The sequence below is a fragment of the Cavia porcellus genome, unplaced genomic scaffold (assembly GCF_034190915.1).
Source record: "Cavia porcellus strain 051 isolate PalLab524CR breed Dunkin Hartley unplaced genomic scaffold, mCavPor4.1 scaffold_19, whole genome shotgun sequence".
NCBI classification, from domain to species: domain Eukaryota; kingdom Metazoa; phylum Chordata; class Mammalia; order Rodentia; family Caviidae; genus Cavia; species Cavia porcellus.
Window position 1 is genome coordinate 43,418,385 of NW_026947502.1, and position 27,812 is coordinate 43,446,196.

Here is a 27,812-nt window from a genome sequence, read left to right on the forward strand (position 1 = left end):
CGTAAGTCTTAATCCAAGTATTATACACCCATGATTCAGCCACTTCCAAAAAGCTACACCTATGAGCACACGAGGCTTTGGGGGACATCTAGAATATAAGCCATGGCATACCTCATTGTGCTTTTCATTTGGGTTTTATAATAATGAATGATGTTGAACGTTTTTGATATATTATCATTTGTGTCATCCTTTAAGAAGTATCTACTGAAATTCTTTGCTCATTTTTATAAATGTTACTTGTTTTTTTGCTATTGAATAGTTTGAATTTCTCATATACTTTGGATTTTAACTTTATCAGATATATGGTTTGAAAATATTCTCTTTCATTTACTCTTGTTTTCCTCACTGTGCAAGAACTTTGGAGTTTGATGAACTTATGTTTATCCATTTTTACTTTTGTTGTATGTGCTTTAGGGATTATAGTAAGAAAAGTTATTGCTGAGACTCATGCCATGGAGCTGTTTCCTTCCATTTTTCTTTAGTAGTTTTACAGCATCAGGTATTATCTTTAAGTCTTTAATCCATTTTGAGTTTTTTTTTTATGTGGTGTGAAATCAAGATTTGTTTTCTCCTGTGTGCACAGTTTTCCCAACACCACTGAGAGATCTTTGTATTACCATCATGAGTTCTTAATAGCCTTGTATAAAGTCATTTAACTATAAATGTGTGATTTATTTCTGAACTATTTTGTTGTATTTGTCTGTATGTCTGTTTTTGTGCAGTACCTTGCTGTTTTGTTACTATAATTTTGCTGTGCATTTTCAATCAATTTTATTTTATTTTCAGAAACTGTATATTTATATATATAAAACAAAAATAATGTTTAACTTTATTTAACTCATAATTTATCAAGTGCATTTAGTTAAAAATACATTCCACTGTAATCAGTTTCTTGTGGTTTATACTACTACAAAATATGAAGCTAGGTTTCATGTCCATTACTTCTAATGTGAATAATGAAAATATCATTTGTACTGTAAAACAAAGTATATTATTTAAACAACTGTACACATACATTCTTATGCATTATAATGATGTTAAATAATTATTTAAATCACTATAAGTGTAGGAATTAGAGAAAGAAAAGTTGTGATTTTTATTTTAAAGAGAATAAAATTAAACAAAATAAAATAGAATAAAGCCAATCAGAACAGAACAATGAAAGTGATATAGGTCTTAAAAATGAGATAATAGAAAATCAACAATGGCTACCATAATATATCTTTCTGCCTTCAAAATAGCCACCCATACCATCAGACATAATAAAATTAAGGCAGAATAAAGCAAAACCTGACAAAGCAATGAAAACAGTACAGGAAATCAAAGAAGATGATAGGAAATTAACAATGGTTGTCACCTTCCCTTTTTAGGCATTTCCTCCACATAACTTTCACAATATCTGTTGTACATTTGGATCCCACTAATTCCTTCAGTTTTTTATGCTAGGGAGATAACATTCATCCATAAAAATCTAAACCATTTCACCCATAAGCAAGTTGCATCCATTTACCTTCGAGAATCTCAAAATTGTCCTTTATAGCTCAGTAGCTTTCCAGTGTATAAAAATACTATGTCTTTCTTATCTATTCAGTGGTGGATGGGCAAGATACCCCTTCTTTTTTCTGGTTTCTTATCACATGTAACATGATGTGTGACTTCCATTTTCTTTCATGTTTATATCTCCCAGATTTGTTCTGTGTGAATTGGAGGTCTGAGATTGCCTTTTGTTTCTTTGTCTTGATATTTCCCTGGGTTCCTCCTGAAAAGCTGGTTGTGGAGTCCCAAGTGTTTCCTATGTTGGCTGCTCCTCCACAGTGTAGGGGAATGGGCCAGGCACCTTGTTTTCTCCAAACCCAGCTTCCCAGGGAGGCAGTAGGGCATGGAGCAAGCTTCTCCAGACCTACATGGCTACACTGAGACTTCCCTAATGGGTGCATGATGGCAGGGCTGCTTCATCTCTCAGGCTGTGTGGCCTCACTGGGACTCATCTGATGGTGGCAGACACACTGGAGCATGTTTGTCTGATTCTCCCAGGCTGTGATGGCTGCCCATGGAAAGCAAGCATCTCCAGTGGTGGCCTGTGGCTGCACAGGATGTATCTAGCTGTTTCTCCCTGCCCATGCTGGTTACTTGAGGGAGGCAGGCATCCTGGTGATGGTAGGCATGCAGGGGTGGGCAACTGTGATATTTAGAAATAGCCAATAGTCCTCCAAATACAATATCCAGGCTCAGCATCTAGTTGTATATAAATAGATATCTGCATTAGAATTAATCTATTACAAATATTTCACTTTTCCCTGTATGCATGAATTCTGATACTTATACAATTTGAAACAAATTTGTTATGTAAGGTGTTTAATTATAATGACAGTTAAAAATAAGGTAATATGAATTGCATATCCATGAAGAAAATTTTTAAACATTTTCAAGTTGAATTTCAGAATTTTTGCTTGATTGCTGTCCTAAGTAAAGAAGGATAAGTGAGGAGGATAATACTGAAAATTTTGGTAATAATCTAAGAATTTTTGAGTAAAATGAATATATTTAGCAGTAAAATTTAAAGTGAAAAGATTTTAAAAATTATCATTGGAAAGGATTATTATTACAGTTGCTTATATGATATATATCTCAATTATGTATGCATTAATTAATTTTTCTTTTACTCTTGTGTTCTTCAATTGATTATTTTGGGCTCTTCAGATGAGATTATCTTGGGTTATTAAGGTACCTAATCATAGTAGCTACATTTAGTCACAGTCTTTTCTTCCCTCTTTACACTCCAGTTTCTTTCTCCTATCTCATTTTGTGTGCTGGAGCCTTCACCATAGTGTTAAGTCATAGTGGTTACGGTTGGCTCTGTTTGGGATGTCTCTAGCATAACCCCAGAAAGTAAAAGGGATTTGAATTGAAGAAGATATGTTTAGGCAGTACTTGTACTTTCTATGATTGTTACTCCCTTTTTAAAAAATCAAGAATAGTTGAAGTTTTATCAGTTGCCTTTTTAAATCATCTGTGGGATGATCATATGATCTTTCTCTTGGATATATTAGTACACTAACTTAATACTAATTTAGTTACTAGTAGGGAAATGTTATTATTATTATTATTATTATTTTGGATTGGGAATTGAACTCAGGACCTTGTGTTTGCCAGGCGCCGTGCTCCTGAGCTATATCCCTGTCCCACATTCTTGGTTTTCTGTTTTGTTTTGTTTCTTGAGACAGTCTCTTACTATGTAGTTCAGGCTGGTCTTAAACTCTCTATAGCCCAGGTCTTGGAACACATGATTATCCTTCTGCCTCAGCCTCCTGAGTACTGGGATCATGAGCATGCGTTGTCACCATGCCTGGCTGTCCTTGAATTCTGAAATGTACTTCACTTGCTCTGATATATAATTCTTTTCAGGTGCTACTGGATGTTCTTTACTAACATTTAATTTGTTGTTCCTGTGTTGCTGTTCGTAAGAAATGTTGGTCTGAAGTTTTCTTTTTTCTGGGTATGTTTTTTAGGGTGTTGAATCAATGTTACATGTACTTCATAAAAAATCATACAGAATTTCATTTTTGTACCATTTGCCAGAATAGTTTAGTAGCATTATATTATCTGTGAAATTGTTGGGGCCTGATGATTTTTTGTTTGTTTTGAGGGCAAAGTTATTTTATGATGTTTTCTTTATAATTTTCCCTGTGGCATTTATTTTGTTTAAATTTTCTTTTCTGTGATTGATTTTAAACCTGTTTTTCTTAGAAAATTATCAGTTTTAGCTATTCTGTCAAATTTATTTGTGAAGCTTTGAGTAAAATGATCTTTTGTGCGTCTTTTAGTTTCTTTTTCTGTGGTTAGTTCCCTTTCATTTATTGCTCTCTTTTTTTTTTTTGATTGGGTTAGCTAATGGTTTCCATATTTTTGTTTTAATTTTTCATCAGTGTGTCAGTTCCTAGATATTTTTGTCACTGTACTTGCCCTATTTTCTACTTTTTGACTGATTACTTTTTGATAATAATTAATAATTCCTTTGACTTTTCACCCGCTTTCTAAAGGTTTGATCTGCATGTTTGATTATTTGTTTATAGTCTCTTCAAAAAAGTGTTTAATATTTAGAACTGATCCCTAAATTCCAGTAGAACTCCATTTCTACTATTGCTGCTGTTCACCAGTTCTGCAGTTTTAGATTTTATATATATATATGATGCTCCAAGAGTTGTTAAAAAACAAGTTTTAAACTTTCTGGATGGAAGAGTTTGATTTCTTGTTTTTGCCATGGTTCCCATCCAGTTGCAGGTCTGCTGGAGCACTGGCTGTTCTCTTTCCCATGTGTGGGTTGTAGGAGGTTTCTGTGACTCTAGTGTTCTCCTGCAACTTAAAAGAGAAAATTGAGCTTCTGTTGTGGGTTTTCAGAGTTGGACATTAGTAAATTTTAAACCATAATTGTGTACTTTGGTCATATGTAGTCCTTGCTTAGGCTCTGCATTCTTGCTCTGTTATGGACTAAGGGAGTGGCAGTCACTATTGCCTTTCTCTTTGGGGCATCTGTGAATGTTGGCTGATGTGTTATTGATCCATAATTATTTATAACTATTTTGCACTTTGATTCTGAAATGTATCCACTAGTACCACAGAGTGCCTTTTTTGTCTCATTCCTGCCTTGAAGGTCATGATTGGTGCTTCCTGGATTGTCTATACTTGCTTTACCTTTGCCTGTTCTTACATTTTAACACTAAGTGTGTCTATTATGTGTCACATAAAGTTGTGTTTTGTTTTATTATTTAATCTGATAATCTTTTTTATTCATAAGCTCATTTTCATATATTGATGATTCACATACACTTGATCTTAGTTCTGTTTTGTTTGTATGTTTGTATATTTTAACTTTTTAACTATGATGTTTCCTCTCCTTTTTTAAAGTTTCTGTAATTAGAAAAGTCTATCTTTGTCTACAGGAGATATTATAGTAATGTATCATGTAATGTCTTATAATGCCTATACTTCTCTGTGTCTGTAGGAACTATTCATTAGGTGTCTTCTGTGACGGATAGAATAGTGGCATGTGACCTCTCCCCAACCCCTCATGTACAGCCGAGTTCTAATCTGAGGCACCTGAGAGAATTCAGGCACAGAGTTCCAGCAGCGGGAATGATTTGGCTAGTCCCTGCTGGCCCTGAGATTCAGAGAGGTCTGGGCCTAAGCATTCCTCCTGCCTCCCTACTGCCTCAACTTTCCTCAAAGCATCCAGCTACTGAGACCTACATTTTGCCAGGGTTCAACTTACTTTTTCCAGAGTCCGTAGGAGGAATGTATCCCAGCTACTCTGACCTCCAGGAACTGAGACCCCCACAGATTTGTGTTCTAAACTGCTAAGTTTGGGGCAATCTGATCTGGCAGCAATAGGAAATGAATACATTTTCTATGAGTAGTTATAAAATGAATGTTTTCTGTTCTCACCCAATTTTAATCAACAGTAGTAACTTTTTCAGTGTTTGCCTTTATGTTGTTAAATACACTTGTATTTCCCTTATTGAAATGTCAACTGTAAATTGTGTCTTTAAGCTCCTGTTGTGACTTACAGACAGTGAGCTAGCTACTTTCTTGTCTTGTGTCCCTCCTAGGTTTTATTAGTTGAGCCATTACTCCTAGCATGCTGCATTATCTGCGTTCTGCTTTGTTACCCTACCGCCACATTTTTATTACTCTTATCTCTTCAGGTAAAGATACTTGGCACTCAGGGATAGTCTTTTGAGTGTATTTTCAGAGTGACTGATGGGATTTATGTCCTTAAGCATCACAGGTTCAATGGGGCAGCTATGGTGCTAGCAGGACAGTTATAAATGTGGACAAATAAATGAGGATGAACCCTTGGTCAGGACCCTCATTCTTTGACTGTTTTATAGAGAGAACTCCACTATGTTCTGACTTTGAATGTGGCTTTTAAGAAATCTGAAGCCTGCCTATTTTTTTCTTCCTTTTATAGTGATTAATTTTTTTCACCTAATTTTGTTTATTTTTTTAGTCTATCATTTGTGATATTTTTAAATAGGATTTTTCATTGAGTATTAAATTTAAAAATATATTCTACATAATTAAAGAGAAAAATAAACTGTATATAATAGGAAGTAGAGTAGTAGATCTCAAATGGTTACGTGATCAAGGAGGAGAGATGGCAGAGAGGGGAAGAGGATGATAAAAGAATTAAGATGTGTTATATACATGTACCAACTTCCTACAAGGAATGGCATCATCATGTACCACAAACGTGTATTAATCAAAAACAAAATAATGTAGCATTATTAGTTCATTAGTTAAGACAGATGTACCATACTTAACAATTGTTGAAACTGTGTGTAGTGTAAATGACAACTGTGTCAATGCAACTTATCTGCAATCCTGAATATATTTTTGAAAATCTAAACCTGTAAATCTATTACAAAAATTTTACTTAAAATACAAGAAAATAAAAACTATATTCTGGATGTTAAGCCCTCAATAGATATTTGATTTACAGATATTTTCTTTAAGCCAGGAATAGTGATACATGCATGTAAAACAAGTACTCAGCCAGCCTAGACTACTTAGCAGTTCAAGGCTAGTTTACATTATGTAGAAAGAAGGTGACTCAAAACAAAGGAACAGAAAGCAAATGTTTTCTCTCATTTTGTGAGTTGGCTTTTTACTCTTTTGATACTATATTTTGTTTTCAAAAGTTCTTAATTTTGATTAAGTCCCACTGTCTACTTTTTCTTTGGTTTTCAATGCTTTTAGTATCAGAGCTTAGAAATCATTGTGAAATTTAATGTCATAAAGTTTTCCCACAGTTTTAGTTTATTAAATATAAACACTTAGTTCTTTGATAAATTTTGTGTTAATTTTTATACATGGCCTAAGGAAGAGTACAGCATCATTTTTTTGCATATGGCTGTTTCATTTTTCCAGCTCTGTTGTTAAAGAGATCGTCCTTTAGATTATTCATAGTCATGGCATCCTAGTTGAAGATCAGTTGGCCATATATAAAGGGTTTATTTCTAGCCTATTCTAGTGTGTTCTCCTATATGTCTATCTTTGTGCCACTGTCGCACTGTTTTGATGACTATAACTTTGTGGCAAGTTTTGAAATCAGGAAGGGTGTAACCTACAACTGTGCTTTTCTTTTTCCGGATTGTTTTGGCCATTCAGTGTTTATTGTTTACTTTTAAATTTTTTTTTATTTTAAAGAGAATAAACGAAGCAAAGTAAAACAGAACAAAGTCAATCAAAACAAACCAGTGTAAGTGACACAGGACTTCAAAACAATATGAAATCAACAGTGGTTACCATAATGCTTCTCATTGTCTTCAAAATAGGTATAGATACCTTCAGACACAGTAAAAAATTTAAATCCTTTAGCAAACTTCCCTGTGTCCTTGTCACCTCTACTGTAATGGTAGGGCTAACAGCTGTGGCATTGCTGAGCTTGAGGCTGAGGCAGAGGTAAAGCCAGTGAGACTCTTGAAGAGGATTGGTCTTGTCAGGATGCTGCTCAGGGTCTGTTGCTCTCAGCATCTGAGATAGCACCCATGTGGTATGTAATATCTCTGACCTGAACAGCCCGGTAGTGCCTGGTCTGTCCATATCCTTATCCCTACAAACCCCCTGCCCACCTGACCTTACCCTTTCAGGCCACCAGTAAGTGGCTGGAGGCTCAGGCCTACCCTTCTGTCCTAGCCACTGGTGGTGTTGGGTATCGGGGAGGGGATGGGGAGGTTTTGGAGAAGAGAGGAGTTGTTGGAGTCTCAAGGAGATGACAGGACCCAAGTGTGAGATGAATAGCCATCTTTTCTGTGATAAAGTGGGCTCATGAGAGTTACTTCATTGGGTGGTGGGTATAGTTGTTCTCATTTTATAGAAAAAGACAGACTCTAGGAACCTGAGGGATGAGTGCAGACCCTTATAGCAGAAGGTAAGATATCTTGACCTTTATGCTGGTATGTGTACTTCTGGGGAGCTCTTGACCTTGAGCCTTATACTCAGGACAGCACCTGCCCAAATGTTTGCCCAGTAAATGACCATTCATTCTGTCTTTACATGATTATCTTCCCCAGTGTGAGGGAGAAATAATGTTTCCTCAAATCATTTGGGAAGTTTCAAAGCTCTTATGAATTACTGGCATTCTTAATGCTCCCTTTGAACTTCTTGGGGCTCTGGTGGAGCATGGTCCTAGACCCCCACCTACTTGCCAAGGCCTTTTCCTCTAGCCTCCACAAAAGTGGCCTTGCTGTGAGCCAGCTCAATTATCTCCCTCATGAAACTTCAAAGATGAGATGAGAAGGTGACTGAGTCTGCTGAGAAGTTCTTGGCTTGAAGCCAGTATTTCCATGGACAATAGCAGGCCTTGGTCAGGGCTGGGCCAGTGTTGTGGTTTGAATCTAGATGTCCCCCCAAAGTCTCATTTAGTCATAGGTGGGGCTTTTCCAAGGTAACTGAATCTAGAGTTTGTGCTTCTGGGATTGAAGATGTAATGCTGGGCTTGATTCACAGTGCAATGATAGGGTTAAGGTAATAATAGATTGTCTGCCTTACCAACCTGCCTTGGAGCCAGCCAATTATGGACTGAAACTCCTACAAACTGTGAAATAAATAAACATTTCCTTCTTTAGCTTTGGATGTCAGATATTCTTATGATTTCTGTCTAAATGTGCCTCTGAAGTCTCATGTGATCATAGGGTATTTTTTCTCCTTGGATGAGCTGAATCTACAGTGTGTGACTGATTCATAGTGCAATGATGGGATTAAAAATCCTGAGATTAAGGGTGGGTGATTGTTGGATCTATCCACTGATTGGATTGACACTTCCCTAATCTCAGTAGACTGAATACAATATAAGGGACAGATACAATATACAGTACAATACAAAATAATGGGTTGTCTCTCCTTGGTTGTTGCTTTTGCTTTCTTATGCTTCCATCATTGTTGGCCCTCTGTCATGTACCACCCTTCCTTGGAGCCAGCTCATTATGAATTAAAACCTCTATAATCTGTGAGCTGAATAAACCTTTCCTCCTTAACTCTGGGTGTCAGGTATATTGTATTAACAACAAGAAAAGTAAGCAAGACAGAATTTCGTACCAGAAAAGTGGGGTCATTGCTGTGATTATACCTGACCATTTAGGAGCCTTTGGGAGTGGCTTGTGGGAAGAGTTTGGAAAGGTTTGGAGATGCCAGCTGAAAAAGTAGCACTAGAATTCCTTAGGCTATACTGTATGGGACATTTTGATCTGAGCTCAGAAGACCAGAAGACTGATAGAAATCCTGCAGGTAAAGGTCAGGCTCTGAAGGTTTCTTCTGGGAAGGACTACATTGGCTGTTGGACCCTAGATGATGTACATCATACTTGGCAGAAGCTTTGTCTGCATTTTGCTAATGTCCAGAGACTTTGCCTGAGACTAAGATTAAGGGTGGCAGACTAATTAGTTTGGCAGAAGAAATTTCAAGGAAGTCTAATGTTGAAGTGGTGGCATGGCTACTGTTGGGAGCTTTTATCCAGGTTTATGTTGAGAAGAGCAAAGAGCCCAGCAGAATGATTTAAAATGTTGTGAGTTTGGTCACAAAGGAAGCTCCAGTAAAGTTGTGGGCTGCAAAGAGAGATTAGAGGAGATCTTGAATGCTGAGAAGGAGTAGGAGAAAAGAGAAGATGGCCTGAGTGTTTTGCAGCTTCCCAATTGCAAACATGAAAGACTTTGTTTTAAAAAGAAAGCCACAGAGCACCATGTTCCAGAATGGCAGTAGTCTAGAGAATTTGTTCCTCAGAATTGAATTCAGAGTGGTCAGTAATCCAGGCACTCAATTCCTAAAGCAAGAGAAGGGGAAGCCTGGCTACTGTTCTGCTGGCAGCAGACTTTGGCATCATCTATGTGGCTTTGGTGTTAGGCACGTACAGAATGCAGGGTTGTAAGAGTCAGGGAGGCTTCTACCCAGATTTTAGAAGGCCTAGGAGGCCAAGAAGTGTGCCCCTGAGAGGCAGTGTGTAAAGCTGTGAATGTGAAGCCAATGTGAATGTGCAGTGGAGACCCCAGAAGTTTGGAGAAGCCAGGAATGTGTTTTGTTTGAGGAAAACTACAAGGTTGAAGTAGAGCATGCCCAAGAGACAAGCCATGGGAGCTACTACCACCACTAGAAATGTTGTAGGGGTAGAGTCATGCAGCCAGTTTGGAGTTCACATCTTGCCACAGATTGCCTTAGATGTTGTACATGAAACTACAGGACTTAATGTTTGGCCTGCTGGATTTTGGACTTGTTTGGTCCCATTACTTTATAACTCTCTGTTTGTAACTTTTAGAATAGAAGTATCTACCTTGTGCCATTGAGTGTTGAAAGTGTTTAACTTTCTTTTCATTTGTACAGGGGCTCACAGCTAAGAGATTTCCATAAATATCAGAGGAGACTTGGGACTTGGACTTTTCAGCAATGCTGAAACTGTTAAGACTTAGGTTACCCTTAGAGATGGACTGAATGCCTTTGTGTAAAGGAATCTATATGAATTTTGGGGGGTTCAGGGGAAGAATGTTATAGTTTGTTTCTAGATATCTCCCCAAAACCTCATGCAGTTTTAGATGGGACTTTCTCAAAGGTAGCTATATTCTAGAATTTGTGATTGATTTGTGATTTAATGTTGGGATTAAGAGTGAGTGATTGCAGATGGTCTTCTTCCACACCATGAATTGCTCCACTCTGTGAGGCTGCCTTGCCTTGGAGACAGTCAATTATGGACTGAAACTTCTACAAATTATGAGCTAAATAAACATTTCATCTTTTAACTTCTGTGTTGGGTATTTTGTCCCACCAATGAGAAAAGTAACTAAGATAGCCAACTATAGAGGCTTGTGTGGATGATGGGATGTTTTCTTGGAAGGTGTTCTATGTATCTCTTTGAACTCGAAGATCTTAACCAACCTCCTTGCCAACTCAAAGTTGTTCCAGGACATGGTAGGTGTATGGTGGCCCCCTTGCTGGTCCACTGTCTTACAAGTCCAGCTTTTGCTGATCACTGCTGAACCTCATGAGGAGCTGGGCTGTGAATACCCAGGCTCTTCCTTTAGTCTTGAAGGCTCCCAGCTTCACTGCTATGGCTGCATGTAGTGCTGGCTTCTTGGGGAGGTGCCAAATCCTGGTGGGCAAGATAAGCACTTTGGCTGCAGATGGATCTGTTTTGGCCTCTGACCAGCTGGCTGACTTGAAGCAACCTCTGACCTCTCTGAGCCTTATATTCCTGGCTGGGAAATGGTGACATTAGAAATTGTTTCCCTGCTGGTCTGAAAGTTACATGAAGTGGTGATCACAACTCTGAGTCAAGGTCTGCTGGTTCTCTTTCTCTCTTGGAAAGCTCGGCTATCTTCCCTTCTGATGAGAGATCCCTAAGCAAATGGGGGCCTTGGCTCCCCTCTTTCTCATGGCCCTGCTCTACCAACTCCCCTCCCATTGCCACAACCAACCTCCTTGCCTACTTGGTAGTATCATTCTGAGGGCCCAGTGTGACTTCAGAACTGTGTGCCTGTGTGCTTCCCTGTCCCTACCTTCTTGACTCAGGCACTGTCCTTGTGGTCCTTGGCTGCTGCTATGCTGGAGAGAATAGACTGGCTGATGATGCAGGCAGCTCTCATCAGGGGCAGAGCTGGGACCAGACACTTGGCCTCCTTTGCTTCTCTCAAGGAGGAAAAAGATGCTGAGGTGAAAGCAATCCTGTAGGTTGGAGGTGGGAGGAGTATGCATTGTTGGCATTCTCACTATCCTTTTGTGGTGTTAGTGATCATGCCACTCTTGCTGATTTCAGGCATCATTTTGTGAGGTGACTGGGGGTGCCCGGCTTGCATTCTTTTTGACATGCAGTCTAAGTTGCTATAACAACACTGATACATGTAATTGCTGCTCCTACTTGTTCTTTCTTCTCCGACTCGCTCTCATATGCATAGGCACAAAAGCTTCTACATATACACACACGATACCCACAGGACTGAATGAATCTGTGTATGACTGGGTTTCTCCCATCTTGGCACCATGTCTTTGGGCCTGTGGCTTCAGTGTGTAGGGTGTCAGGTAACTGTTGTAAGAGTGAATAGTGACCTGTTTCCCAAGAGGAGGGCTGGGAAGCATCTGTGATAGGGTATGGGTATAAGGCATACTATTCTCACTCTCCCCCATGCAGTGTGAGCAGCAAGTACTAGGGTGTCAACTGCTCCTGAGTCTGGGAGAGTAGGACTTGTCTGCTCACTGCTATGGCTGTGTGTTTATCAGGAGGACCAGTGAGAGGAGATATGAACCTGGGCCTGCTGTCCTGCTGTCCTACTGTTAAAAACAGGAATCTCTGCTCTCTGCCTGCAACAGCTCCTTATTGTTGTGCATGCTGGGCCTTGCAAGGTACTGTCCTTCTTCTGCCCCATATGCATAACCTAGGCCTTGGATTCCACCTTCTCTTTTTTCCGTCACAGGCCAGAGGTCCTCCAGTAAGGGCTATTTGTGCACACACATTATTAGCTCTGAGCTCTTCTAGCACCCTAACCCTCAAAGGCACCAGGGTACTGACACGTTTTTAAAAGAGCAAGACACATGGGGTGTTGAAAGGGGATGTCGATCACTAGCATCCTCTGTGTTGACTGAAGGGCATTTGCATTTGAGCTCTTCAGTCCCCCCTGGGCATCCACTGACTGCTTTTGGATTCAGTCTTTCATTGCAGGACCATGCATTGAGTGGGCAGTCATTGGTGAGACAGATGTGGCCTCTGGATCTGATGCCCTACTGTGGCTGGGTTGGGGCACTGCTTGCTGAGGTCTTGAATGACCCTGTTAATCTCCTAAGGAGCAGGATGAACAAAACAATCTCAAGCCAATCAGGTAAACCCATTTGCTGAGGCATGCCAGGGAGAAGTAGGTGGGGAGTGGAAACTGAATTGTCAGCCACCCTTGGCTTGTTGCCCTGCAGATGTAGGAAGCCCTAGCTAGTTGACATCCTAGAGTTGTTCACCTGGTGATTTGTGGTTAGGGCCAGGATGATTTGGGTCCATCACCTTACGACTGCACTGAGTGCTTACTGTGTTTGGCCATTCCAGGTTCTGGGGACACAGCAGGGACCTGACCTTGCAGAGTTCACTTGCTGGCCTACCTTACTCTCTGAACGTCATCTGATGTTTGCATTTATCTCTACCTCATTGCTCAGTCTAAGAGTGTGGACAGGTTTGCTTAGTTTGTTGATGACATGTATGATCCCTTCATCCCCACTGTATACAGTGACACATTTGCCTGGCAAAGGCTTGGAAAGCCTCAGTGGCAGCATCTTTGCCTCTGGGTGCAGGATCCTGAGTGTGGGGTATGTATTAAGCACTAAGCATCCTCCCATAACTAGAAGTGAAGAAGGGCTGAGTTCTCCCCCAACAGCCACTCTGTCTAGTATGTCACAGCTGGGTTTTTTTGTTTGTTTTGTTTTGGAGGCAAGGTCTCAGTATATATTTCAAACTGGCCTTGAACTCACTGTGTAGTTTAGGCTGGCCTTGAATTCCTCTTGCCTTAGCTTTGTAAGTGCTGGGATTAGAGGTGTGTGCCACCACACCCAGCATGTCATAGTTTTGAGACCTAATTCACCCACCATTCAGTTCCCTTCTTACAGTGTACACTTAAGTGGTTTCTAGTACACTAAAACGTTGCTCTACTCTCACCACGTTTTAGTTCTAGAATATTTCCCTCACTCCAAAAAGAAATACCGTGTCCATGAACATTCACTCTGCATTCTTACCTCTTAGATGCCTCTATGGATTTGCTGATTTTTCACATTTCCTGTAAATGGAATCAGCAACATGTGGTTCTTGGCGATCGCTCTTCCACTGAGCTGGGCATTACGATTTGTCCCCATCATCATCACATACTTCCTGCCAGTCTTCTTTTGGCACGTGTGCAACTTTGATGATGATGTAATCAGCATGCAGTAAGGCACATTAATTTCAAAGACTGAGCCCCCACAATTGTGACCTACAGTGCTGAATCCCAGAATATTCCTTATGCTCCCCTACTCTGAAAATTCTGTTATCTCACAGGAGTGTGGCCTGTTCTGGAATTTTGTCTAACTTATGTGACACAGGGCTCCATTGACAAACACCATTCCCATACAGTTCTCATTTGTACTCCTGTGAGCAGAACATATTCAGTTTAATGGCCTGAGTACTTTACTTTGCAGGGTTCTTATGCGCCTTATGCATGGTTGTATAAGTACCTCTTTTTCAGTGTTGGGTTGAATTTTGATGTGCAGATGGGCCATGGTCTGTCCTTTCTCCTATGGACATTTTGTGTGGGTGGTGGTGACATGGTAGCTCTGACTGTGGTGTGTGCCGTTCTTTGGAACACCTGTTCCAGCTCTCTTGGTAAGTGACTGAGAGTAGATGGCTGGCCTGGGGCTGATACATCTGTGTTAGAAACTGCCAAATAGTTCTCTAGTGTGACAACTCCATTCTGTACCCCATAGTCAGGAATAAGTTTCTCATGGGGCAACCATGGCATGTGTCTATGGCCTTGTCTTCACTTCCTCTGAGCATTTCTTCAACTGACATATGTAGTACTAGGTAAAGCTGATATCACATAGATAATGTAACATGATTTATTTATTATTCTTTAGGTTGTTACTAGTTTCTCATTTCTTGTTTTGCAGAAACGAGAGGCAGAGGACTGCTTCTAGCTGAGCTCAAAACTTCACACACCTACTTCATGATTCCCAGCATCTTTTGGCTTCCAGTGACTTCTGTCAGGATTCTTTGGAGCAGAGGTCTTAGGATTAAAGTATGTTCCCTCTGCCTGATCATTTACAGAGGACTTGTGCTTTATTGCTCCACTGGATTGCTCCTAGCCACAGCTAATAAGATGAGTGTGCACTGGGCTCTCCCTGTTGGTACTGGCCTTCCTGTGACTTCTCATAGTTGTCCCTCCTGCACTGTGGATCATTCATGGTGGTTGCTCTATTCCTCCCTTATATAAGGAGTTTGGAGTTTTTCAGAAGAAACTTTAGCAGTGCTTTATTTGTAAGGGTAATAACATTTGTCATGTCTATTGCAAGTATGTTTTATCTTTTGACTTTTAATTTTGCTTATATTGCATTTTGATTTATAGAATCTTTAAAAATATATGCTGCTATGTGTATTTTCCTGTGTGTGTGTGTGTGTGCATATGTGCTTAACATTGTTTTTGTATTTTAACAGGGAGGTTGCTTTAAGATTTTGGTTTTTAATCTATCTGGAATTTATCTTAAATTGTGAGATGAAGAATGAGTTGACATTATTTATGGGTCATTCACTGGTTTTCCTGAATGTTGTATGAAGAATTTCTGCTGAGGAGGTGAATGAAGGTGCCCTTTAGGATAATGGCCCCACTGACCAGTTGTTTGGGGTCTTGTGGGGGAAAAGCTATCTCAGTGGAGAGAGAGTGTAGGGAGGGGGAAGGTAGATGCTGGGAATCATGAAGCAGGTGTGTGAAGTTTTGAGCTCAGCTAGAAGCAGTCCTCTGCCTCTATGTGGCTCATAAGTGCTTTCTCATTCCCTGGGACCAGGCTTCCTGTTTGATCTGTACTCTGGGGTCTGCTGGAACTACATTCCCAATGGGACAGGCAGACTTTTCTTTGTGGATGCCCAGAGGTAAGCCCTGCACACCCTTCCTTTTTTACTCCAGGGCTGTGCTCCCTGGCTTGTGCTTATCATCTCCACATCTGGACCTAGAGTCCTATATCAGGTGGGCCTTGAGCATGTTCTAGTCCATTTGAGCTGCTATCACAAAATACCACTGACTGGGTGGCTTATAAACCACAAATACATATTTCTTGCAGTTCCAGAGGCTCAGAGTCTGAGTTCAGGATTCCTGCAGAGTTGAATTCTGATTGCAAAAGTTACCTTGTTGCTGTGTTCTCACATGGCAGAAGTAGAGAAAAATAGTCCCCTTTGCTGAGGCGGTTTATCAGGGATTTTAACCACACCATCTTCTAGATCTGATCACTTCCCCAGGATCCTGTCTCTTCCTGTCACCACCTGGCAGTAATTTTCAGGATGTTAATTCTGGGAATACAAACTTTCAGACCATAGTGGAACCCACTAGGATCTGGTGCTGACCTTCTGGGTCTGGAAAACATAAAGTGTATATGCTTCCTTGTTGGGCCACATTCTTGTCTTTCTTTCTCCTTCAGAAATCCACAGGATATAGGCTTTTCCTCCATTTTTGAGTGGTGGAAGGTCTGGGAGACATGGAGTGGGTTTTCTAAGGTGAGAGGCTGGCCAAAGAAGACAGGGGTTCAGAACCCATTAGCCCCTGTAGTCTCTGCCTCCTCTAATTCTGGTGGGATCAGCATTCTCTGTGTGTCTAACAGCCTTCCTGTGAGCTGTCTGCACAGTCACCTTCATGTGCCTGTGGCCTTGGAGACCCACTCTCTTCTTGCTCTCCACTCTCCTTATATTGAGTTCTCTAGGTCCAGCCCACTGCTTCCTCTCCCACCATTCTCTTGCCTCCAAAGATCTTAGTTGTTGCCTAGACATGGCTTGGACATGGAAAAGTGACTGGTAGGTACCAGGGGAGAAAATAGGCTGTTGCCACTAGGAAGTTGTGTCTTAGGGCCTTGGCTGCCATACGTGGGTATTGGTATATATTGAGGCAGCTGAATAGTGATAGAGTCATGAATGTAATTCTGTTTTTCAGTTGAGTTACTTGATTTGCTAATGTAAGGGCCAGGGCTTTGGGAGGCCATGCCATTTACATTGTGACTGCCCCAAAGGTTGCCCTGTGCACTGAGTTCTTGGGCCAACTGCTGCCAGCTCTGGCTGGCAGATTCCCAATGGATCTGAGGAAACTGGTGCCTGGCCCCACCCATGTCATGCCAGGGCCCACCCTATCCTTAGCCAGCTTAGCTTCCCCTTCCTACAGAGACTTAGGATCATGCCCACTCTGACCTGCCCACCTAATATTGTGGTGTCTTCCTGCCCCTTTCTTTCTCAACCAGTGTGTCCCCAAAGACTGTCTTTTCTAGAGAGTTTAATAGAGTAAAACCACAAAATGAGATGGATCTAAGGTGGGGAAAACATGGGAACTTGCAAGCCAGACAGGCGTAAGGTGAGATAGAACTATGGCCAACCAGTAAGATTAATTGCTCAGGTAAAATTGATTAAATCGGGGACAAATGGGGAAGCAAGCCACATAGCAAGAGGGCATGCTTGAAAAACAGTTATTCTTCCTGTAGGGGATTGGGATGGTGACTCCTGGCTTTCTCAGAGTGATAGAGACCTATTTAGAATATCAGTACTTAGGATGTGGGTATATTTGCTTGATCTTTTGTCTTGAGGTCTGGCCCACAGCAGGAGGTATCTGTCTTCCCCACAGTCGCACAGTATCTGGCCTTTTACACTGGCCCCTTTGGGGACCCAGCCCTGTTTGAGTGCCTATAATATTTCTATCTAACTCACTTGTAACACTTTTTTCTAACCAGCTCATGGCCTCCCTAGGGGAAGGGGATGAAGTTACTGGTATGTGGCATTTGCCCAGCCCAGGGCTCCAATGGATCTCATCAAATGTAGATTAGTCTAGTGGCAGCAGTCTAATGGTGTGTATGTGTGTGTGTATGTTGGGGCAAAATGTAGTGGTCTTCCTGGGACCTCCTTGGGACCTCCCAAAGGCCTTAGGCTGAGTGGAGTGCTCCTTTTCCTTTGGCTTTCTTGCCCTGCAGTTCTTGGCTCCTTGAGACCTCTGTCCCATCTCAAACTGTCTAGATTTCAGAGAACTCTCCAGGAACCTGTAATTCATGCATTTCCCACATCTAAAGAGACTTGCTTGTAAGCCAATTGCCCAGTGAGTAAACTTTAGTCTTTTTTTTCTGAGTTTTGTCACTGACAGCTTTTGCAGAATTCTCCTTTGCCTCACTCAATGGCATGCTAACTAGAGACATAGACTTCTTTTTTTCATTTTTGACCTTGAGGGGTGATTTTTGTGGCTGTGCTGAGGCCTTTCTCCGCGTCCAACCTGGCATCCTAAAGGCTGGGTCTCTACTCCTGGTTTCCCCTGACTCCATTCACTTGTGGCTGGATCCTTCTAGGCTGGGTTTTGGTGCCACATCCCCTTCTTGGCCTGAATGTGTCCTCCCTCCTGAGCCTGGTGCCAGATCCCAGAATGGCATATGGGAAGGACCTGGTGGTATGTCAGAGAACAGGAACTGGTGTTCCTTTGCTGTAAGACACTGGGTGGTGGCTTGCAGGGGTTTACCTGCCAGGTCACAGTAGGAGGCCACTGTATCTGATGCTTCCTGCTGAGGGTTCTCATCAGACCTACACTGAGTTTGTCCCAGGGAGCAGGGAGGATTGTGGTAGACAGTGGACAACAGCCCATGGGCTGCTGGGGCCCTAATGGAGCACAGCTGAAAGCCCCACCCAGTGATCCTCGGTGTCTGGGCCCTGGTTTATTAGGTTAGTGGGGTTAGGTTAAAGGACTCTCATAGCTGTCCCGCTGCCTTCATTTTGGGCAGGGTGTTTTCCCAGCCACCAGTCTGGGTGAGGCTTGGCTAGGCTGGACTGTAGCCTCACAAAGCCTTTGAGACCACTCCAGCTGTCCTTTGAAGATGGCAAGCCTGAGCCAGCTCCCATGGCTCTGACCCAAGTCTGTGCCCTGCGGCACCTTCAAAGACCAGATGGTCTGCTTCCTGGAGGAGTTGGGCCTGCTGCTGGCCCTAGGAGGCTTCTAGCTTCTCTGTCTTCTGAAGGAGACAAACCTATCCAAAAGGGCCCTGTGGGAACAGGAGAGGGAGACAGCCTGACAGAGACAGGAAGGGGCCCTAGGCAGAGAAAATCCAAAGAGGCTGCTGGAGTGAGTGGACTGACACACAGCAGTGATGAGTGTGAGCACCTGGGCAGCAGGGAATGTTCAGGCCCTTTGGACAGTGCGCTCACCTCAGGAGGCTGTTGCTGCAGGCACAAGGGTGAGAGCAGTGCCAAAAGGCATGCAGTAGGCTATTGCTTGGGTTGTGGAAAGAGTAGCCTCTTGGCCCCTGCCTCTCTGAGAAAAAGGCTAGGATAGGGGGCCAGGTGAGTGCACCCTTTCCTCCAACTTTCACTCTTTTGTCTGATGACCTAGGTTCCCCCTCTCCCCTCCTCCCTGAGCCCCCCTTTAGCATTGCCATCTCCAAGGGCTACTTGCTGCACAGCTGGAAGCGGTAGGCTGTTTTACATGGGTGTTCCCAGGACTCTACTTCCCCCATTTGCCTGACTTCTTTCTACCCATTTATTGCTGTTTTTTTTTCCTTTCAAGAAATAGTTGAGGAGTCTGGGGATTTAGCTCAGCGGCATAAGTGCCTGCCTTGTAAGCACTCAGTCATGAGTCAATCCCAATAAAAAAATAAGACTCTGTAGAAATAGTTGAGGAGGAGCTCCTGACTCTGGTGTCTGATGCTGGTGCCCAGCTGTAGCAGCTACAGTGAGTAGCCAGGTCATCTCCTACTTATAACTCCCCACGGAGTCTGTGCTGGGGAGGCCCTCCTGCTGCCTAGCTCTTGCATCTAATTTGCAGAGCCATGTTACCTGGGAAGCAGCCTTTCAAAACTCCCTGCTCTAAGCTGTATTCTGAGCCAGACTCCTCTTCCCACAGGTGTGGCTGGCTTGATGACATATCTCGATGGAAGCCTCATCCTTCTGCTTGTTTAATTGTCCTATCTCAGGGTTTCAGGCCTGACCCCTCTGCCTAATGGTGTGGATGCAGCTGTAGGCAGTATGCCAGACAGGCATACTTGCCCCAGCTGGACCTCACTGCAGACCAGCATCTTGCTTTATGCAAGTCTGAGTAGACGACTGGGGGTTTCCATGTGAAGCTTGGTATATGTTTATAGATGTGTTCACTCATCAGGAAATGGGCATTTCCAGCCTCCTTGGGGTATATTTTAGTCAATTTCTACCACTAAGTTTCTTGAGATCACAAATAAGTTTTTTCAGGTTTAACAGCGTGTAATAAACATAAAAAAATTCATTCTTAGTATGTAATGAAGTTTGGCATGTTAATAATCAATATATGAAACTTTTTCCTCACACCAAAAATTTTCTCCTGAACTGGTTTCTGCCTGGTAGATTCTTCCTGAAAGAGTCTGTGGCATTGGTGTTATTTATTCGTTAACTGTTTGATAGGATTTGCTGCAGAACCTCTGGTGTGCAGTTTTCTTGTGTCCAAGGCTCCCAGTTTCCAGTTCAGTGTCTGTAAGTGAACACAACTGCCCATATCCTGTGTTCTTGTGTAAGTTTTATTGGTATGTGCCTTGCCAGGAATTTGCTTATTGAATGTAAATTATTGAGCTTGTGTGCACAGATATGTGAGCAGTATTCCTAGTCATTGTTAGTAACATTACCTTATTGCTCTTTGGATGCCTGCAAGATCTTAATGACAGTGATACCCCTGGCTGCTTGTGAAATATTCCTGTGCATCTCCTGGCTCAGAGCTGACATGCCTGGCCAGAACCTTCCTGCAGTAGTACTTAGATCTGCACTTGACTTCCTTCTGAACGCATGCTTCAGTGTGGAGTTGTGACTGCTGTGTTTAGTGCTATGAGGTGGTAACTGTCTGGCTGACTTGACTCTCTTGGTCATCTTGCATAGGAGCATTTCTTGCCTCCCCCAGTAAGCCAAAGAAAACCTGCCTCATTCTAGGGGCAGAGAGTGTTTTCTTTGCTTTTCTCTAGAGTATGTGTGTCCTGTATGCTGTGGGGTTATGAGGCAGCTATTGCTATCTTCTGACCATTCGCTTGCTCCTTTATTCTTTGGGGAAAAGGAGATTCCTGTCTTTGCATTTTAAAAAGATGCTTCTTGCCCCTGAATCCCAGGGGTCCTGCTGTCTTGGTTTAGGCTTTCTACTCAGTACCTGCAAGATCCCTGGAGAAGAGGTCAGTGAGTGTGGCTGCCCAGGCTACCCTACTCTTCATGGAGCTGTGCCGCTTGGCTGTGTCCCTTGTCCTTGACCTTTCTGTGTTGGCTGTCAGAGATCTTGTCTGGTCTCCCCTTGGACTATCAATCTATCTTTAAGTTTCAGGTGACTCTTTGACCTGAGACCTCCACTCTGACGAGTCCATGAAAATGATGATTTTGTCATTTTTAGATTCTTCTTACTGTCTGGTCAGGGTGATGCTTCCAATGTGACAGGCAGAATCAGAGCCTAAATGAACAGCTTTTCTCTAGTTCACAGTGAGCTTGAACTTTTTTCCACACGTTTAAGTTGCAGTGTGAGAATTTTATCTGTGCCTTTTGCCTGCTCCCCCCATCTTTTTTCTGTTTCCCTCTAGCTTGTTTGCATTCTTTATATATCATGGATATTATTAGCCCTTTAAATGTGATATGTGTGGCAAATACTTTCTCCCAACCTGTCTGATTCCTTTATACTCAACTTAGTGTTTTTATAATGCAAACATTTTTGCTTTAACAGTGTTGTTTGTGTCATCTTCCTCTTGTAGCACCTTGATTTTGAGTCATGACTAAGAAATTGCCCCCATCGGAATTTACTTTTTTATACTTCATTGTTTCATCTTTTATATAGATAGCCATAATCTATTTATAGTATATTCTTTTTATTATGTGAGCATGAACCAATGTTTTTTTTTCCCACATGGCTAACCAGATATCTCAGCACCATTTGTGTAAAAGGCCTTCTTTGATCTGTGATACTGCATTTATCATACCCTAGATTTCCATATTGCAGCAATCTGTTTTTAGACTCTTCCTATTGCACTTGGTCTGTTTGTGTTTTTATGCCTAATGTTTTAATTTTGGAAGCTTTCTAGAATTTTTAATAATAATGCTATTGCAATGTCATTCATATACCTGAAAGTTACCTCTTTAAAAGCACACAAATTAGTGGTATAGTCTCTATGGAGTGGTATAGCTACCACCATTATCAAAGTCCAGAACATTCTTTTCACCCTACAGGGAAACACCTTACTCATAGCAGTCACTCCCTAGTCCCTGGCCCCACTTCCTAGCACCTGTCTCCTGTATACTTCCTGCATTTGCATGTTCTAGACATTTCATATAAGTGGAATCAACACCTGTGGCCATTTGCTGCCTGATTCTTTTACCTAGGTAATGTTTTCAAGGTTCACTCATGTTGTCAGTTCCATAGTAAAAAAAAGAATGTTTGAAAAATTTTTAAGGCAGGGTCTAAGTCACTAAGTTGCTGAGGTTTGGCTCAAACTCGTGATCTTCTTGTTTCAGCCTCCCAGAATACTAGCTTTATAGGCCTACACTATCAAGCCTGGCTCATCTTCTAGGATCTTTACAAGTCTGCTGGTTCTTTTCCTTTCTGTTGTTTTGTATTTTCTTCTATGTTCTGATGTGTTTGTTTTTCCATATGGACTTCTATACCAACCTGTGTATAACAGCATGTTAAAAATATTTGTTAGTATTTTTACTGGGACAGAAAAATTGACATCTTTATGAAGTAGAGTTTCATCTAAGAGTGAGGGATGCCTGTTTGATCAAATGTTTTGAAATTCTCTCTTAGAGATTTTTCCTACTTCATGTAACACTTGCTCCTAGGGCTACTGATCTCTTTGGTGCTGTCCTAAATGGGGTTTTCCCTATCATTCTGTCCTCTAATATGTTGTTTGTATGTAGAAAGACTATTTGTTATTGTGTATTCGTTGTACATCCTCATACTTAACCAGTGTCCTGTGATTGGACTTTAATGTTGCGTTTTCAGTTTTCCCACCCTACTGACCTATGATCTGCAAGGAGATGCGGATTGATTTCATTTGTGTTTGTTGTGATTCTTGCTGTCTTCTTCAGTGGCACATGCTGTCCCACCAGAAGGATGCTAAGTTGTAGTAAACATGGTGGCTTCTCTAATTACTCCTGGGGAATGGCTTCCACTAAATGAGGTGCTAATTTTGGGCTGAAAGATATTTTGACACAATAAAATGGCTTCTTCAGTGACTCATCAGGAGGGAGCATTGAGTTCTTGGATGCTGTCTTGTAGCACCTGTGGAGAACCTTATAAGCATTTCCTTGGGCCCATTAATAAGGTGCATTGCATTAGTAGGTGTCCTTAACTAGCCTTGAATTCCTGGGAAGAAGTTATAGATGGGGACTTGAATCCTAGTTCTTTGTATTTTATTTAGAATTTTTGCAACAATATTTTTACCATCAGTTTGCAATCTCCTTTTGTGTTTGGACTGTGTATATCAGGTTTTGACATCAATGTTATATATGTATCATAAAAAGAATCAGAAACTTTCCTTTTATTTCAATCTGATACAGCTGTTTGAGAAGCGTTGGAAAAACTTAACTTTTTTTTTTTTTTTTTGTGAAACTGTCTGGTCCTAGAGCACTTTTGTTGAGATAGACTTTGATAGCTTTCCCTATTCTGCTGACTCCCTGTTGAAGCTTTTGGTCTCTGGTGGGTCTCTTTTGCTGAACTGCTCTTGCCTGAGACAGTCCTATTTTATATGGATTTCATAATTCATCGGGGTAGAGGTTTGTGTGCAAAGTAGTCTCTGATTCTTCAGTGTATTTTCTGTTTTTAGGGTTATTCCTTCCTTTGAACTTTTTATTATATTTGTGCCTGTCCATTTTTTCTAAAGTTTGCCATTGTTAGTATTATTAGAGAATATATCTCTATATATCTATCTATAATCATTTTGATTCATTAATTAGGTCTGTTGTTTTTCTATTTTACACCTCATTGATTTTTGGTTTTATTTGAATTATTTCCTTCTTTGTGGCTATTTTTGAATTATTTTGTTCTTCTTCAAATCTTTTGAACTAGAATTTAGTTATTTTTACTTTTTTTGATAAAAACATTTAGAGTTACAGATTTCCTCTGAGTCCTGTTTCACATATATCTAATTGACTTCCATTTATAGTATTTTCATTATTATTTTTTAAAAACTCTTTTCTCTTACTAGGTGTGATAGTACCGAGCTATAATCCCAGTGCTTTCAGAAGCTGAGGTAGAGGATCACAAATTCAAGCTTATTCTGGGGAATTTATTGACTTAGTGAGACTTGTCTTGAAATAAAACATAAAAAAGGGCTGGGATAAAACATACAAATAAAATCTCAGTGCAAAGGTCCTGGGTTTAAGCCCCAGTACTGGAAAGAAAACAGAGACAGAAGGGACTCCTGGCTTTAGAAAATATTTCAAGTGTACATCTATGTTAGAGCCAGTGCCACTGTTCTAATTACTGTGGCTTTTTGATTTTGAAGTTTTATTTAAGCATTTGTAACTTGTGCAAATTCTGTCCTGTTGAGCAATTGGAACTTCAGGTTGTATGTTGTTCTCAGGGATCTTGCCTCCTTAGTCTCCCTTATCTAGAGCATCTCTCTGTCTTGGGTGGGTCTTGCCATGCTGGTTGTTTTGAAGACTGCTGGTCAGTTCTGTTTCTTTGTTCAGGTGTTCCCAATGTTTCTCCAGGGCATACATCTTAGCCAGAGATATAAGGGGAGGGCTGTTTTTGCTCAGTGTCACATATCCGGAGACACGTGGTGCTGGTTTATTCTGTGACTGGTGGTAGTAACTTGCATCAGTAAGGTGATGTCTGCCAAGTTTTTCCTATGTAAAGTTGTTTTCTCTATTATAATAAGGAAGTATTTTGAGAAAGACACTTGAAGACCATGTAAACATCCTGTTGTATACCACATTTTCTCTCACTGGCTTTAAAGTTCATGAGACATTGTTACTTGGGTCAGTTATTATCCTACTGCATGCTGATTGCAGTAGACAGTAGCCTCAGTTGTTAGCTGACTCAAAGGAAGGGCTTTCCTCCTTTCCTACTTATTTGTATGGGCTCTTAGATCCTTATTTTCTTCAATGACTTGTGCTTATTATTGTTATGGCCTGTTTTCATGCTCAACTTGTACCAGGCTTCCCTGGCAGTGCCTCTGCATGCTGATGCTGGCATCCTTCTGAGATATCCCTGACTCATCCAATGCCTCCTTGTGCTTTTGCTTTTGTGTGACAGGTTGCTCTAGCCTGTCTTTTCCTTTCTGTGCTGCAGCCCCGGAAGTCAGCCACTTCTCCAAGCCACTTCACTAATTATTTTAGTGAAGAATAGTATTTAGGGGGCAAGACCTATGTGTTGGGTTTGCTCGTTGCCATGGGAGTGCTATAGTGTCTCTACTCCATCAGTGAACAAAGCTAGGAAATGGGTGTTTTTCATATTCGTACATAGGTATATGAATGAGTATGTGCATGCATGTATGAAATTATTTAAACACAGACATACCTATAGCTGTATTTTTCTCTACGTGTTATAAAACAGCAGATTCATACTGATACCTTCAAGTTCTACTTGAGTGCTCCTGCTTGGTGAGTGAGTGAAGGTACTCTTGGCCTGAATGCCTCAGGCCTGAGGAAGTTGAGGTCCTCTTCCTCCATAGCACATGGGCTCGCAAGGAGACCACCCGTGAATAAACTTGAGACTTTCCCACAAAGGGTATCTATCCTCAGCTGAACTCTTCTTGACACCTGGTATATCTAGCCAGCAATAGCTCATCTTGTCCTTGCCCATATGACAAGTGCACCATTTCCCTGACTGCCCCTAGGTGGATTGAGAAGACTCCAGAGGGCAGGCCAGGTTGTCTTTTGGCATGAGTCAGAAGTGACTAAGGTGAGCTGATTGACTATTTCAGTCACAGGAAGAAGGAGTGGAGGCGCATTTGACAAATGAGGTCTACAAGAGAGATGTGGGCCTGTTCTCATGAAGGACTTTTTCCATTGCCAGGCCCCTAAGCTTAGGGCTTTCTGGGGAGCTGTTCTGCCTCCCTTCTAGGAATTACAGTTCCTTGTCTGTTGCTGGGTAGGGTGGACCTAGCTGCGGGGCTCCCTGATTCAGTAGGGCCCAACTGCAGCCTGTGAGGGCTCTAAGCCAGTGGGTAGGAACACTGGCCAGAGGCCAGGGTGTTCCCAGGGTCTCAGGAACTTGGCTGAGGGACCCAAGGCCCACACCTATGCTGCAGGGCTCAGGTGCTGGTGCCTTGGGATCATGCTGTTGCTAGGAATTCCAGAAGGCAGTCCAGTGGGGGTCTGCTGGCTGGCGAGTCTCTGCTGCTGTGCTTGAGTGCTTTGTCCTGGGAGCAGGGCTGAGTTGCTGGGGTGGCAGCAGGCCTGAGGTAGGCGTTTTCTGGCACCCCTACTTCCTCTGGCACCCTGTAAACAGGATCTGGGCAGTGCAGGGACAGATGGTTTCCTTCAGGCTGGGGGGGTTGCTTAGGTCCCTGAGAAAAGCCTGGCGCCAGCCTGAGGGGCACAAGTCCGGAGGGACTGGTAGGCGGCCTTGGCGGGCAGTTACGGAAGCTGTGTGGCAGGAGTTCTTGCGAGCAAGTAAAGTATTATCTCTTTTAACTTCTGTGTGGCCTCCTTGAGGTATCCCGGGGCTTGGGCCATTCTTGGGTAAAACAGACACTGCCAGTGTCTGCCCACCCCTCTTGCCTGTCTTTGCTGCCAGCTTCCGCCTGCCTAAGCTATGAATGACTTCTGCAGCCTTTGTCCAGACCTCCTGCTCTCTCTCCTTATCTGACTGATCACTGCCCTCACTGCTTTCTCCATGCCCTGCTGAAGGTCTTCCATATCAACCTCATGCCTTGCCCCTGTCCCCTCCTGGCCCTTCCTCTCACTGTCTATCTTTTTCCTCTGAACTCTGTTTCTTGTTGTATCCCCTGGCCATGTACTGTCCTTTGGCTAGGCCTGCCTCCTAAAAGCCTCCAGTGGATCACAGTGTCCTGAACTCTCAGTACCCTGGCTACTTAACAAATCATACTACTTTAGGAAGACAGCTAGGGCCTGGAGGGCCAACCTAGTGTTATCTTTGAGGCCTAGTTTCCTTGTTCCATATCCCCCAGGTCCCCTCATGGCTGTGCCCCTGCGGTGCCTGCTGCCTTCCTGGGACCTTTGTCATGGTAGTTCTTGCACAATCCAGTTGAAGGGGTTCTTGAGTCTTGGGTGGAATGCTGTTCAAGTGTGTGAGTGTGTGAGGGTGCTGACATGCCTCCTGACCTGTGTGGCTGTGGTGGGAAGCACACCCTTGCTGAAATGGAAGGTATGAGCTACAGCAAGAAGGTCTGGACACATTCCAACATGTTTGAGACTCTGCACTGACTGCTGGCTCCCTTTGACCCCTTGAACCCTAGTTTCCCCCAATTTAAGTGGTGTGGTTCTTGCTGCCCAGCAGTTATGGTCAGGCAGGCAGCCTATGGATTTGCCTTCTCTATCCCTGCTATGAGACTTGGAATTAGTTGTATCATCTCTTGGTTCTCCCACTTCCTCTGTAAGTGAGACTCACCTGAGAACTGCCTCATAGAGTCACAATGGCATCTGATAACATGAGCCATGCCCAGCTCTTGAGGTGACTGCTTTTTTTCTGTGATGAGGGCTGTTTATCTTATTCTCCTCAACTGCCTCAGTAAAAGGACCAGGGACAGACCTTGTATATTACTTAATGTGCGGCAAGTGTCAATGATCTCTGGTTTCTTGGCCTGCTAGGACATGGCTGATAGTCAAGGCAGGGTGGGTAGGTACGAAACTGGACTGTGGCTAGCCTTGGACAAGGATGACTCTAGAAGGCACCCCAGCTTCCCCTGGCAGTGATGGCTGGCAGCAGTGGGATCATTGTCCTACTCAGCAGCTCATAGGCATTTTAAAGAGCACAGAGATATCCTTCCTTGGTGAAAGTTAACATGGGGCTCTAAGGTCAGGCATGGGCAGGAAGTATGGAGAGGAAGGAGGGACTCCTGGCTAGCCTGGTGGGACAGCTTGGTTGAGAAGTTGGGCAGGAACTGGCTGTGAAGTTGATGAGTGGAAACAGCAGGGAGGAAGCCAAGGG

The 27,812-nt window shown here is 42.3% G+C and overlaps 1 long non-coding RNA gene across 6 annotated transcripts in view; it reads left to right on the forward strand.

Annotated features, from left to right (window-relative positions):
- LOC106028418 (uncharacterized) overlaps positions 1-27,812 on the forward strand; it is a 208,971-nt gene that overhangs the window by 16,659 nt on the left and 164,500 nt on the right. The window contains exons 1-2 of one of the 6 annotated variants that reach the window (XR_010041173.1): positions 11,966-12,854; positions 14,656-14,783. The exons of 4 other annotated variants lie outside the window; for them this stretch is intronic. This is a non-coding gene — a long non-coding RNA (uncharacterized LOC106028418). Of the gene's footprint in view, positions 1-11,965; positions 12,855-14,655; positions 14,784-27,812 lie in introns of those variants that run through there. One more of the 6 variants, XR_010041175.1, reaches the window with a different exon arrangement.